General features: G+C 42.0%; 2 long non-coding RNA genes across 2 annotated transcripts in view; one reads left to right on the forward strand and one right to left on the reverse strand.

Moving 5' to 3' along the window:
* Positions 1-5070, reverse strand: LOC117527249. Its single transcript, XR_004565477.1, has 2 exons — positions 4969-5070; positions 1-107 (listed from the first exon to the last, which is right to left on the reverse strand). It is a non-coding gene; the product is annotated as an uncharacterized LOC117527249 (long non-coding RNA).
* The window catches only part of LOC117527248, a 14895-nt gene continuing 5113 nt past the window's right edge, over positions 3391-13172 (forward strand). The window contains exons 1-2 of the long non-coding RNA XR_004565476.1: positions 3391-3403; positions 5322-5325. This is a non-coding gene — a long non-coding RNA (uncharacterized LOC117527248). The remainder of the gene's footprint in view (positions 3404-5321; positions 5326-13172) is intronic.

Genomic DNA, 13172 nt, shown 5'->3' on the forward strand with positions numbered 1-13172 from the left:
CCTGTTGTGTCTTTTAAACCGGATTCATCATCCCAGCCCGATGAAAGCTGTTATCCACATAAGACATGATTGTTTTGGAAGATGACATCTGGAAATACTTTATTTTCCTGATTGTGAAAATTATTGAATAAACACAGTGTTTTTAAGGAAGTCCCTTGGTGTTTGTCTGCTCTGGGTGCATTTCTCAGCTTGAACCAATGGATGCTAGCACTATGTCCAACCAACAAGCGCTTCATTTATTCATGCCAGCATTTACCACAGTATCTGTCGTCTCTATAGAATTCTGCTCACAAAGAAGATAAATGCCATTAATCCTCCAAGACAAATTAAAGAATAAAATAAAAGTATTTTCGACTGTTAGGACAAAACAGCAATAAAATACAAAACTTATGATGCGCCTACACCATAGATTGTATAAATCCACTTCCGTGTGGACGGGGCTGGGCCACGCAACAACTTACGCACTCTCAATGACTTGCATGCCAATGTCACCCATGTTCCACTTACCAAAGGGTACTGCTGTCAGTGGAAATGCAAGCCAAGCCATGCTTAACCATTCTAAACCATACTAATCTGTGCCACACTGACGTGGACCACTTGATAGAAACAAGACATAAGTGTACAAAGACGTCAGTAAATATACAAAAAGGGCGAAATGGTGCCCCATTTACCAATGATGAGCTGGTCCGATCCAGACCTGAGTGAGACTATGTCACTGTTCAGACAGAAGATGTGTCTTTACTTAGAAGATCATGAAATGGAGGATGAAGCTTAGCAAGCTAGGAAAATCTGCTGTGGTGTTGGAGATGAAGAGCTAAAAAATACTGAATGCTAGAGGACTCAGTGAGGAAGACAAGAAAAAAACCAACAGTCTGTGGAATTTGTATGATGGACAGTTAAAGCTTAATACTGAAATGCCAATTCACCAACAAGGAGCTAAATGAACATCTAATTGAGCTTATAATTGCTAGCTCTCCACATGATGCTCGGAGAAATGACCTGTATGTCAAACCTCAAGGCAACTCCTTAGCAGATGTGCTAAAAGAAGGACAGAAATATTAAGCTTTAGCAGCAGGAAATGATCAACTAAACTAGCTTTGGCTATCCAGCTCTGAAAAAGTGCATACAATACACAGATGGTGAACATGCCAGAACTGCAGCACAAGTCACAAACCACCTCAATGCCCTGCATACAACAAATGTGCTAAGGGACATTGGGCAAGATGCTGTAGAAAGAATAGAAGGCAACAAAAGCAAAGGTCCATAACAAGAAACAGAAGAAAAAAACGGTCAAAAAAAAAACCTGTCCAAAAAAAAAAAAAAAACGGGGTGGGGGTGGGGTTGTCCTGACGGGGGTTCGTGGTTACGTTACAGCAGAGCGGCGCCCCCATCTTCCCCCCTCCCCCCGTCCCTTGGTGGGAGGCGCGCATCTGGCACCTGTACAATCCACTGTCCTCAGATCACATCATCTGTCATCATGCTCTGCTCTATTATTGTATAATATTTCAAATAAAGGTTTCGAAATTCTCTACATTCCCATTATGTTTGATTCTGTGTTGTGTATGATGAACCGAAGGAATTCCCAAGATTACGGTGGTCGTGGTGGTCAATTGGTCAAGTTGAAATGGTTCAGCGACAGTCTCACCTCTCGCGTTAGCTGAGCAACGCTGCACAGTGCAGAGTTTATGCAGGGGGAGGGGGGAATCATTTAATGTTTGGACGAGGAGGTGATCGAAACGGAGTAAGACATAATCATGGATAGGAAACGATCAAAGCCATCAGGTGCCCAATTTCGAAAGAAAAAGAAAGAATAAGAGGAGAAACGAGCAAAGGAAAAAGGTATGTATTGATTTATGTATTCCCGCAGCGTCACGGTGCTTTAAACAGTGTGGACGCTGAGTTCAACAGCGAAGCAAAGACTGCAGCGAAACGAGATGAGTCATTGGATAAATGGTTGGCTTTGACCCGCCCATCGGACGCTCAGCGTGTCTGGGGGTCTATGGGGCAGTGGGCTGGCCTCGGCTGGCCCGGACGCTCAGCTTCTGCATGATGATTGGATGATCTGTCTGAGGCTGAATCCCTTTTTGATTGACAGCGAAATGAGCGAATCAGCGATCTTTTGGTGTAAACATCCGTGGGAGCATTTTTTAATTTTCATTCTGTTCTGAGTTGAACCGGAGACTTTCCTAATCCTCTTAGCGGCATTTTCTTTGTTAAAAACGACTAGCGACAAATCGAGCTTCTATTTCTGGTGTGTTTTTTTTTGTAGCTGCTTGTGTTTGGAGACTGACTTCTATCACAGTTTCTGTCCCTACCGAGCAGCGGGTGCTGCTGAGCTCCTCCATCGTCACAAAGCGCTCACAGGCGGACAAACTTCACACTAGCCTCGCGCCAGTCCCAGCTAGCGAGCTAGCTAGGTAGCAAGCTGCACATAATGGCAGACAATTTGAATGTTGTGGGCCGGATTTTGGCGAATCCATTTGATAGTCTTCCTTACGAAGAAGCCATGGCTGCTGTCATGGCTTCAGCTCTCAATGGTTTGCAGGCCAAAGTTAAAGCAACAGCCCGCAGTGCAATGTTTGTGCATTGCTATGCACACAGACTGAATCTGGTTCTGTCTCAGGGGGCTAAATGCTTATCTGAGTGCAGAATATTTTTTGCATCACTCTCTGGGTTTGCCACATTTTTCTCAAAATCCACAGAGGATGTCTTTTCTTGAGTCTGCAGGCTGCTCAAGGTTGCCCAGAAATGCTCCTACTAAATGGAATTTCACATCACAGATAGTGAGCACTGTGGCAAACAGTTATGATGCCCTCCTGTAAACTTTTGTATATAGACTGTTTTCCTCTTACTTCTTTTGCACTTCTTGTTATTTATGACAAATTATTGTGGTTTGCCATTTTTGCCTTTAAAGAGTGTTAACCTCTTCACTTGTTGCTTCCTGTTACTTATGATACAAAATAGTGTTTGTTATTTCTTCTTATGTGTACAGTAATGGGTATATAATTTACCTCTGTCATTAGTTCATTTATTTATGATACATGATTGCACTTTACCATTTTTGCCACTTTAATGTATAAGGTTTTTTGTACATTTTTTTCACTTCATGGTATTCTGTAATATACAGATTGTTTAACCTCTTTTGTTATTTATATGGTGCGACTTTAATGGAGGTTTAAGTCTTGTTCATTATGGTGAATGGTACTCTATGATAATGCAAAGTGCACTCTGTTGGTAAAACTGAATCACTTGTGCAATATTTTGACCATCGGGTGGTGCTGTAGTGTAGTTGTGCTTTCTTAAACACCTGTACTGTACATAGTTGTAATGTGAAGTCACTGAGTCTTTTGTTTTTTTATGTTCAAAAACTTTATTGAAGTAATTATTGTTTATCTTTGTGTTTGTTATTGCAGTAGACATTAAAACTGGAAATTTGTTCTTGAAAATAGTTGTGAGTTAATTTGTGGGATTGTGGGTGTTCTGGACGAAGTTAGTGTTTTCACAGGTGGTGGGGCGGAGGTGGTGGCCACGTTAGTGTGCGCGGGGGGGGGCATGCAGGGGGTTTCGCCAGGGGAGTAAATCACTCTAGGACCGCCACTGGCCACAACCATTCACGCACACCAGAGGCCGAAAGACAGCAAGTGCCCGTTCAACACCCCTCTCGGCAGGTGTCGGCCAAATTCCAGGTGCCACGTACGAACATCTAACACTTCTCACTGGGCACTTAGAAAAGGCGTGGCTATTCGTGCTCCCAGCATGAGAGTAGAGAGCAGCTGACCACATTTGCAGTGTCTGGAAACTGTCTAAGTGCAACACGAGTGTGGCATAACCTAGCAACACATGGGTGTAATTGTCCCGAACCCCCGCCCCCCCCCCCCCCCCCCACACACACACAAATGGCTTGTGGAGTGTGTCATCGCAGGTGCAATGTTTTGCAGTTCCCTATTTCATTTTTTGTTTGCGGATTTTCGGCCGGTTTCTGCTTCTTTCACCCAGTTTTGTGTTATGTGTGAAGGGGCCCTCAAGAGGAGTTGAACAAACATGTGACCCAAAACATACTTCGAAAAGGAGAAGAACACACTGGTTGGTGATCCAGCCTGGCATATAACACATAGAAAGCTGGATCTTTACAGATATGCCAAGAACTGCAGAAGCTGAACTCCAGTCTGAAAATATGCCAACACAAAAAAGCCACTGTCGAGGAACTGAATCCAAAGTTTCCAATCGCAAAGATATTCAACAAGCTTGAGGCAAAAGCAGGACACTGGGCAATACATCTTGACCAAGACTGTCAACTCCAAACAACTTGTCACACTCCATTTAGTAGATATTGCTGGAAAAGTCTGGTATTTGGACTGAGTGTATCTCAAGATCTCGTTCAGGCCAAGATGGGCCAGATCCTCGAGGGGCTCCATGCTGTGGTCAGCATAGCCAGTGACATAGCAGTGTACAGGAAAGATGAGGAAGATTACAACAGAGACCTGACCAACCTGATGGAACGAGCAGCTGAAGCAGGTATGGTGTTCAACAGCGAAAAATGCACAATAAAGTAGACCAGCATCTAATTCTTTGGCAACCCGTGTAGAGCTAGTGACATAAAACCAGATCCTGCTAAAATAACTGACTGTGGACAGATACTCAAAATATCCACTTGTGGATGAAATGCCTAGTCCAGTCAAAATTGTAAGATGTATATGTCCCTATTCGAATGTCCAGGAGGAATACTGACTGGTAACGGACCACAATACACGGGGAAAGCTTTCAAAAAATGTGTGGCAGATTTGGGAATAAGATACATAACTAGTTCACTCCACTATCCCAAAAGCAACAGATTTTTTTGAGAGACATGTGTGACACATCAAATCCATTGTGAAGAAAACACACCAGAATAAAGGTAACCTCCACATGGCTTTTCTGCAAATAAAAGCAACACCTATTGAACAAACTGTCGTCACCTGCTGAACTGACCTGTCACCACCCTACTGCCAAGCAAAGCTGACCCAGGTAAAGGGGGACACGGGCAGCACCCAGCTCACAGAGCAGCTGAGATGAAGGAACATCACGACTGCAACTGCCAAAGAGAACTTCCTACACGCCACCCTGGACAGTACGTGACTATGTGAAACAAAGAAAGAGGAACATGGCACCCAGCAGTTCTCTTGCAAAAGTGCAATGAGCCACAGAGCTACATTGGTCAAACACCAAAAGGGAACAAGATCAGGCATTGCAGGAGTCAACCGTATGGACTGTACAACCCACAAATACAAGAGACTGTTAAAAGAATCTGCTTCGCTCAGCCACAACAAGTGGATGAAGGCCAGGAGGGTCACAGTAATGAAACACTATCCTGTGGAACTGAAATAAATACAGCAAGCCCCAAAAGCCCTCAGCCAGTGTGAGATGTGGAAAGACTGTAGTCAAACCCGTTCACTGCAAGAGCTATGTTAAACAGGGAGACTGTTCTCTTTTTATTTTCATATGTGGAATTAAACATGTTGAGTTACTGACACAAAAAAAAAAGAGGAAAGCAAGGAGCAAGGAAACAACGTAAAAGTATTGTTGTGAGATAGGGTGTTTAAGATAAACATTGGGGACTGTTATGATAGATAAATGGAACAAGCCAATACTCAGCTGAGGTCCCCCAAAGATTATGCTGATACGGCACAGTGACAAATGAAGCAGATAAGCAGATAACCACGGACGGATGCATGGAGCCCATTTCAATGGGCCCCCTATTTCATGGCAGTGGAAAAAGGCCAACTAATACAGGAAATAGTAGTTTTCCATTAATTTTCATGCACAACCTTGACACTAAGGTCCAAAGTCAAATGCAGTTGGCTCAAGGGAGTGGGGATGAATGATTTGCTTTTGGTGTTCAATGCAAATTTAGGCAGTTATACATTCTTTGGTTTATCTATCTATATATATATATATATATATATATATATATATATATATATATATATATATATATATATATATATATATATATATATATATAGTGGTGGGCACAGTTCTGATATTCGGATGAGAGATAATTATCGAAGATAATGTTTTCATGATCAGATTATCTTTTTAGATAACTTTAAAAACCATTATCAGACTAATTATCTTCCTATACGTTTTTGTCCGATAGGTAACATAGTAAACAAAGATGAACAGCGACAAACATTTTTAAAATTTAAAATCAGTTGAGCACCTACCTGTTAAAAGTTTCCTAACAGATGCATAGCTCTACCCTCTACAAACAGAAGAGATCAGTTTCCATATATATATACGAGGACTGTCAATAAAGTAACGGTCCTTTTTATTTTTTTCAAAAACTATATGGATTTCATTCATATGTTTTTACGTCAGACATGCTTGAACCCTCGTGCGCATGCGTGAGTTTTTCCACGCCTGTCGGTGACGTCATTCGCCTGTGAGCACTCCTTGTGGGAGGAGTCATCCAGCCCCTCGTCGGAATTCCTTTGTCTGAGAAGTTGCTGAGAGACTGGCGCTTTGTTTGATCAAAATGTTTTTCTAAACCTGTGAGACACATCGAAGTGGACACGGTTCAAAAAATTAAGCTGGTTTTCAGTGAAAATTTTAACGGCTGATGAGAGATTTTGAGGTGATTCTGTCGCTTTAAGGACTTCCCACGGTGCGAGACGTCGCTCAGCGCTCTCAGGCGGCGTCATCAGCCTGTTCAAGCTGAAAACCTCCACATTTCAGGTTCTATTGATCCAGGACGTCGTGAGAGAACAGAGAAGTTTCAGAAGAAGTCGGTTTCAGCATTTTATCCGGATATTCCACTGTTAAAGGAGATTTTTTTAATGAAAGACGCAGGACGCAGCCGCCGCAACGCTCCGCCACAGGAAAAACACCTCTGTTGAAAGCCTTAAGGACAAGTTGGAACATGTCCAGCTGATAAACAATTTCTCATATACTCACGCCACTGAAAGCCATCAAAAGCCACCTGGATTTTACAAATGGTTATCAACACGGAGGTGTTTTTCCTGTGCCGCCGCACCGCGTCGGCTGCGTCCCGACGCGCGGATCCATCCGCATGTCTTTCATTAAAAAAATCTCCTTTAACAGTGGAATATCCGGATAAAATGCTGAAACCGACTTCTTCTGAAACTTCTCTGTTCTCTCACGACGTCCTGGATCAATAGAGCCTGAAATGTGGAGGTTTTCAGCTTGAAACAGGGTGATGACGCCGCCTGAGAGCGCTGAGCGACGTCTCGCACCGTGAAAAGTCCTTAAAGCGACAGAATCACCTCAAAATCTCTCATCAGCCGTTAAAATTTTCACTGAAAACTAGCTTAATTTTTCGAACCGTGGCCACTTCGATGTGTCTCACAGGTTTAGAAAACATTTTGATCAAACAAAGCGCCAGTCTCTCAGCAACTTCTCAGACAAAGGAATTCCGACGAGGGGCTGGACGACTCCTCCCACAAGGAGTGCTCACAGGCGAATGACGTCACCGACAGGCGTGGAAAATGCGCACGAGGGTTCAAGCATGTCTGACGTAAAAACATATAAATGAAATCCATATAGTTTTTGAAAAAAATAAAAAGGACCATAACTTTATTGACAGCCCTCGTATATATATATAAAACATAGGTACACTCATAATTGAAGTGTACCTATGTTGAAAATTACAAACCTCTCTCATCTTTCTAAGTAGGAAAACTTGCACAGTCAGGGGCTGACTAAATACTTTTTACCCCACTGTATATGAGGAGTGAATGAAGTTGGAGAAGTTTTTATTGCATTTTTAAAATCAATTAAACTGTGTGTGTCCAAACTGAAATCCAGGCAGATTGTAAATCCACCCTCAATGAGATTAAAATTTTGATTTTGCCAAGATCAAATTAAAATCTTTGAAGTCTTTATGAATAGTGACTTTAATTTGGACTATCACACCGACTGCATGAAAAATAAACATGAAAATGAATTAAATAATTCTATTAACTTGTGTATGAAGTATTACATTCTCTTCCACATTTGCATCAAATACAGCCAAAATAATATAGGCTGTCAGATTAGTTGATGCTAACGATTCATTAAAAAGTGTTTGTTCTATCTGCCCGGTGTATCTTTACTCCACCAGTGTCTCCCATAGTCTTTGTACACATGCTTGTTTTAGTTTGGATTTTAAACCAGTCTTGACCAAACTAAAATCATTATTCATGAAGACAAAGATTTTAATGTGGTATAGGTGAAATCAAACTTTTAATCTAGCCGAGGTGGATTTAAAATCTGCCTGAGCCAGCCAGTTTGGACTGTGACATATGTATATACTATACCTGGAGCTGCCCGGGTTAACCTGTTTTAGACATAAGCCAAATGCCAATCATTTTAATCAACACAATTGCCCAACATTTGTTTTTGTAATGTTGATGTCTTATAAATATAATAGTTAATGGGCTAACATTTGTCCAGCAGAACTCTAAGAGGTGGACTCCCCAAACTAAGTGGAAATACTTGGTTAAAAGACAAACACGTTTGAAGTCCTTCATGCAGACTTTGTTTTACAATCAAATTTATAACAAAATTACACACAAAAGGTAGGTAACAGTAAATGTAAATATCAATGAATCAAAATTGAGGTAGTGGTGTATTTCACTGTTTTTACATTGCAATTTTACAAACATATATTATACAAACATATTCAGACAGGAAGGCAAACTGGGTTGTACCGGACAGTCAGGTGTAGGTGCTTAACAGTTGAGAACATAAAGTAGCTGAAGGAAGAGATTAAATAAACAGAGATGGCCAACACATATACAGAGCTGGAAATTTGAATCTGCCTGGTAATACCCACAGTCTCAGCCTAAGCATGTTGTTGTTTTGCTGAGTGTGCTGTGGCTGTGCTGTGCTGAGTGTGCTGTAGAAATGTATTAAATAAACAGAGATGGCCAACACATATACAGGGCTGGAAATTTTAATCTGCCTGGTCATACCCACAGCCGGCTATTTGGGGGGTAATTTTCAGTTCAGCTTTTTAAAAAATATGGTACGAGTTTCTTCCCAATGTCATGAGGTTTCAGAATATATATAGCTTTTAGGGCTACATATTATAGTTTGGGAGTTTATCCCGGACAGACAGAAAGAAAGACAGAAGTGGCAGCATGAAAAGCACATGGTACAACACTGTATGGTCTTACATAAATGGCTATTTTGGGGGTAATTTTCAGTTCAACTTTTTAAAAAATGGTACCAGATTGTTCCCACTGTCATGAGGACTCAGAATATATATAATTTTTAGGGCTACATATTACAGTTAGGGAGATTATCCCAGACAGACAGACAGACAGACAGACATAAACACAACACTTTTGGTTTTGCTCCCATTTTGTATGCGATGAACTCAAAGATCTAAAACTTTTTCCACATATACAATATCACCATTTCTCTCAAATATTGTTCACAAACCAGTCTAAATCTGTGATAGTGAGCACTTCTCCTTTGCTGAGATAATCCATCCCACCTCACAGGTGTGCCATATCAAGATGCTGATTAGACACCATGAGTAGTGCACAAGTGTGCCTTAGACTGTCCACAATAAAAGGCCACTCTGAAAGATGCAGTTTTATCACACAGCACAATGCCACAGATGTCGCAAGATTTGAGGGAGCGTGCAATTGGCATGCTGACAGCAGGAATGTCAACCAGAGCTGTTGCTCGTGTATTGAATGTTCATTTCTCTACCATAAGCCGTCTCCAAAGGCGTTTCAGAGAATTTGGCACTACATCCAACCAGCCTCACAACCGCAGACCACGTGTAACCACACCAGCCAAGGACCTCCACATCCAGCATGTTCACCTCCAAGATTGTCTGAGACCAGCCACTCGGACAGTTGCTGGAACAATCGGTTTGCATAACCAAAGAATTTCTGCACAAACTGTCAGAAACCGTCTCAGGGAAGCTCATCTGCATGCTCGCCGTCCTCATCGGGGTCTCGACCTGACTCCAGTTCGTCGTCGTAACCGATTTGAGTGGGCAAATGCTCACATTCGCTGCCGTTTGGCACGTTGGTGAGGTGTTCTCTTCACGGATGATGCGAAGGAGATGTGTTGCACTGCATGAGGCAAATGGTGGTCACACCAGATACTGACTGGTATCCCCCCCCAATAAAACAAAACTGCACCTTTCAGAGTGGCCTTTTATTGTGGGCAGTCTAAGGCACACCTGTGCACTAATCATGGTGTCTAATCAGGATCTTGGTATGGCACACCTGTGAGGTGGGATGGATTATCTCAGCAAAGGAGAAGTGCTCACTATCACAGATTTCGACTGGTTTGTGAACAATATTTGAGGGAAATGGTGATATTGTGTATGTGGAAAAAGTTTTAGATCTTTGAGTTCATCTCATACAAAATGGGAGCAAAACCAAAAGTGTTGCGTTTATATTTTTGTTGAGTATATATATATACACACACACAGTCCACCCAGAAAGTATGCACAGTGCTACACTTTCCCACATTTTTTATGTTACAGTTTTATTGCAAATTCCAGATTCATTTTATTTTTCCTGAATATTTTACACACAATACCACATACTGACAATGTGAAAAAATTGGGGGAGATTTTTGAAAATTTATTAAAAATAAAAACTAAGAAATCTCACATACATAAGTATTCACAGCCTTTTCCATGAAGCTCAAAATTTAGCTCAGGTGCCTTTTGTTTCTACTGATCATCCTTGAAATGTTTCTACAGCTTAATTGGAGTCCACCTGTGGTAAATTCAATTAATTGTACATGATTTGGAAAGACACACACCTGTCCACATATAAGGTCCCACAGTTAATAGTGTATGTCAGAGCACAAACCAAGAATGAAGTCAAAGGAATTATAAACCTCAGAGACAGGATTGTCCTGAGGCACAAATCTGGGGAAGGTTACAGAAACATTTTTGCCGTGCATCTGGAAAATATTCACAACACTTCACTTTTTCTACATTTTCTTATGTTACAGCCTTATTCCAAAATGCATGAAATTCATTTTTCCCCCTCAAAATTCTACTAGCGACACCCCATAATGACAACATGAAAACAATTCTTGAAATTTTTGCTAATTTATTCAAAATAAAAATAAATAAGAAATCACATGCACATAAGTATTCAGACCCTTTACAAAATACTTTGTTGATGCGCCTTTGGCAGCAATTACAGCCTCCAGTCTTCTTGAATATGATGCCACAAGCTTGGTGGACATATCTTTGGACAGTTTTGCCCATTCCTCTTTGCAGCACCTCTCAAGCTACATCAGGATGGATGGGGAGCGTTGGTGCACAGCCATTTTCAGATCTCTCCAAAGATGTTCAGTTGGATTCAGGTCTGGGCTCTGGCTGAGTCACTCAAGGACATTCACAGAGTTGTCCTGAAGCCACGACTTTGATATCTTGGCTGTGTGCTTAAGGTCATTGTCCTAGCGAAAGATGAACCATCGCCCCATTCTGAGGTCAAGAGCGCTCTGTAGCAGCTTTTCATCCAGGATGTCTCTGTACATTGCTACATTCATCTTTCCCTCAATCCTGACTAGTCTCCCAGTTCCTGCTGCTGAAAAACATCCCCACAGTATGAAGCTGCCACCACCATGCTTCACACACACACACACACACACACACACACACACACACACACACACACACACACACACACACACACACACACACACACACACACACACACACACAGGTTTTCCTCTTTCTTCTGCATTTTTCCTTCCTGCATATCCAGTACTTGCTTCATGTCAGCCACAGTGACTTGTTAATGGAGTCCCCTTCAACAAGATGCTGCCACCACCATGCTTCGCTGTAGGCATGGTGCCGGGTTTCCTCCAAACATGGTGCCTGGCATTCACACCACAGACACCCCCCCCATATCCAGTACTTGCTTCCTGTCAGCCACAATGACTTGTTAATGAAGTCCCCTTCAACAAGTGTGAGTTTCCTGTGAAACACAATCATCTCCTGCAGCCTGTGTGTGAAAAGAGTCTGAAGACACTGGATCGAGACCGACGGTAAGCCTGTACGCACACCATGATGTCATGTTGATACCACGACACGTGATACTGTTTCTGATCATTTATTCATTTACGTCTGCTATTCTGCCTTCAGAAGTCCCACAACAACAACAAAAATGGTTTCAATGGAAGCGCATATGTCTTATTGTCTCTTGAGCATTGGGCACAGACAAAATCAATTTTTTTTAAGATTGGAAAAGTGATTTTGCAATGTAGTATCATATTCATGTAGTCTAATAGTTTCCCAAAACGAGTGTGTGTGTGTGTGTGTGTGTGTGTGTGTGTGTGTGTGTGTGTGTGTGTGTGTGTGTGTGTGTGTGTGTGTGTGTGTGTGGTGTGTGTGTGTGTGTGTGTGTGTGTGTGTGTGTGTGTGTGTGTGTGTGTGTGTGTGTGTGTGTGTGTGTGTGTGTGTGTGTGTGTGTGTGCTTGTGTGTTGGGGGCATACAGATACTGTTTTGAAGAATGAAACTTAACTGAAAATCAAATTGATATTTTTGAAGTACAGCACTCGAGGAAGTATATTTCAGAAATTGTAGTTGTTGTTGCTGACAACAGTAAATATGTGGTATGAATGACAGCAGCACAACACTGTCGCCTCACAGCAAGAAAGTTGTGCGATCACTTCTCACCTGGGGCCTTTCTGTGTGGAGTTTGCATGTTCTTCCCGTGCTCACATGGGTTCCCTCCAGGTGCTCCAGCTTCCTCCCACATCCAAAAGACATGCATGTCTTTAAACTGACTGTAGGTGTGCATGTAAGTGTGTTTGTTTGTGTGTGGCCCTGTGACAGACTGGCGTCCTGTTCTGGGTGTACCTCGCCTCATGACCTATGACTGCTGTGACCCTTGATTGGTGTAAATGGGTATAGAAAATGGATCGATGGCATGAATGGCTTCATGATGAAGTCATAATACTGAGAAACACCATTACAGACATATATGTTTACTTATGTGGTTATATCATGGTGTGTAGAGTGCAGAGCTTCGTATGCATCAGCCCTCTGATGCCTTTCGTTATTGAAGCGATTTATGAATGAACAATTCCAGACTTGGACTGGATCCACCACCCCCCATCCCCCCAATCTCACACCATTTCGTGAATGCATCACAAAAAGTAAATTATTCTATGGTTCCTGATACTGTCACTTAAAGCATTT

The sequence above is a fragment of the Thalassophryne amazonica genome, chromosome 16 (assembly GCF_902500255.1).
Source record: "Thalassophryne amazonica chromosome 16, fThaAma1.1, whole genome shotgun sequence".
In the NCBI taxonomy this organism is placed as follows: domain Eukaryota; kingdom Metazoa; phylum Chordata; class Actinopteri; order Batrachoidiformes; family Batrachoididae; genus Thalassophryne; species Thalassophryne amazonica.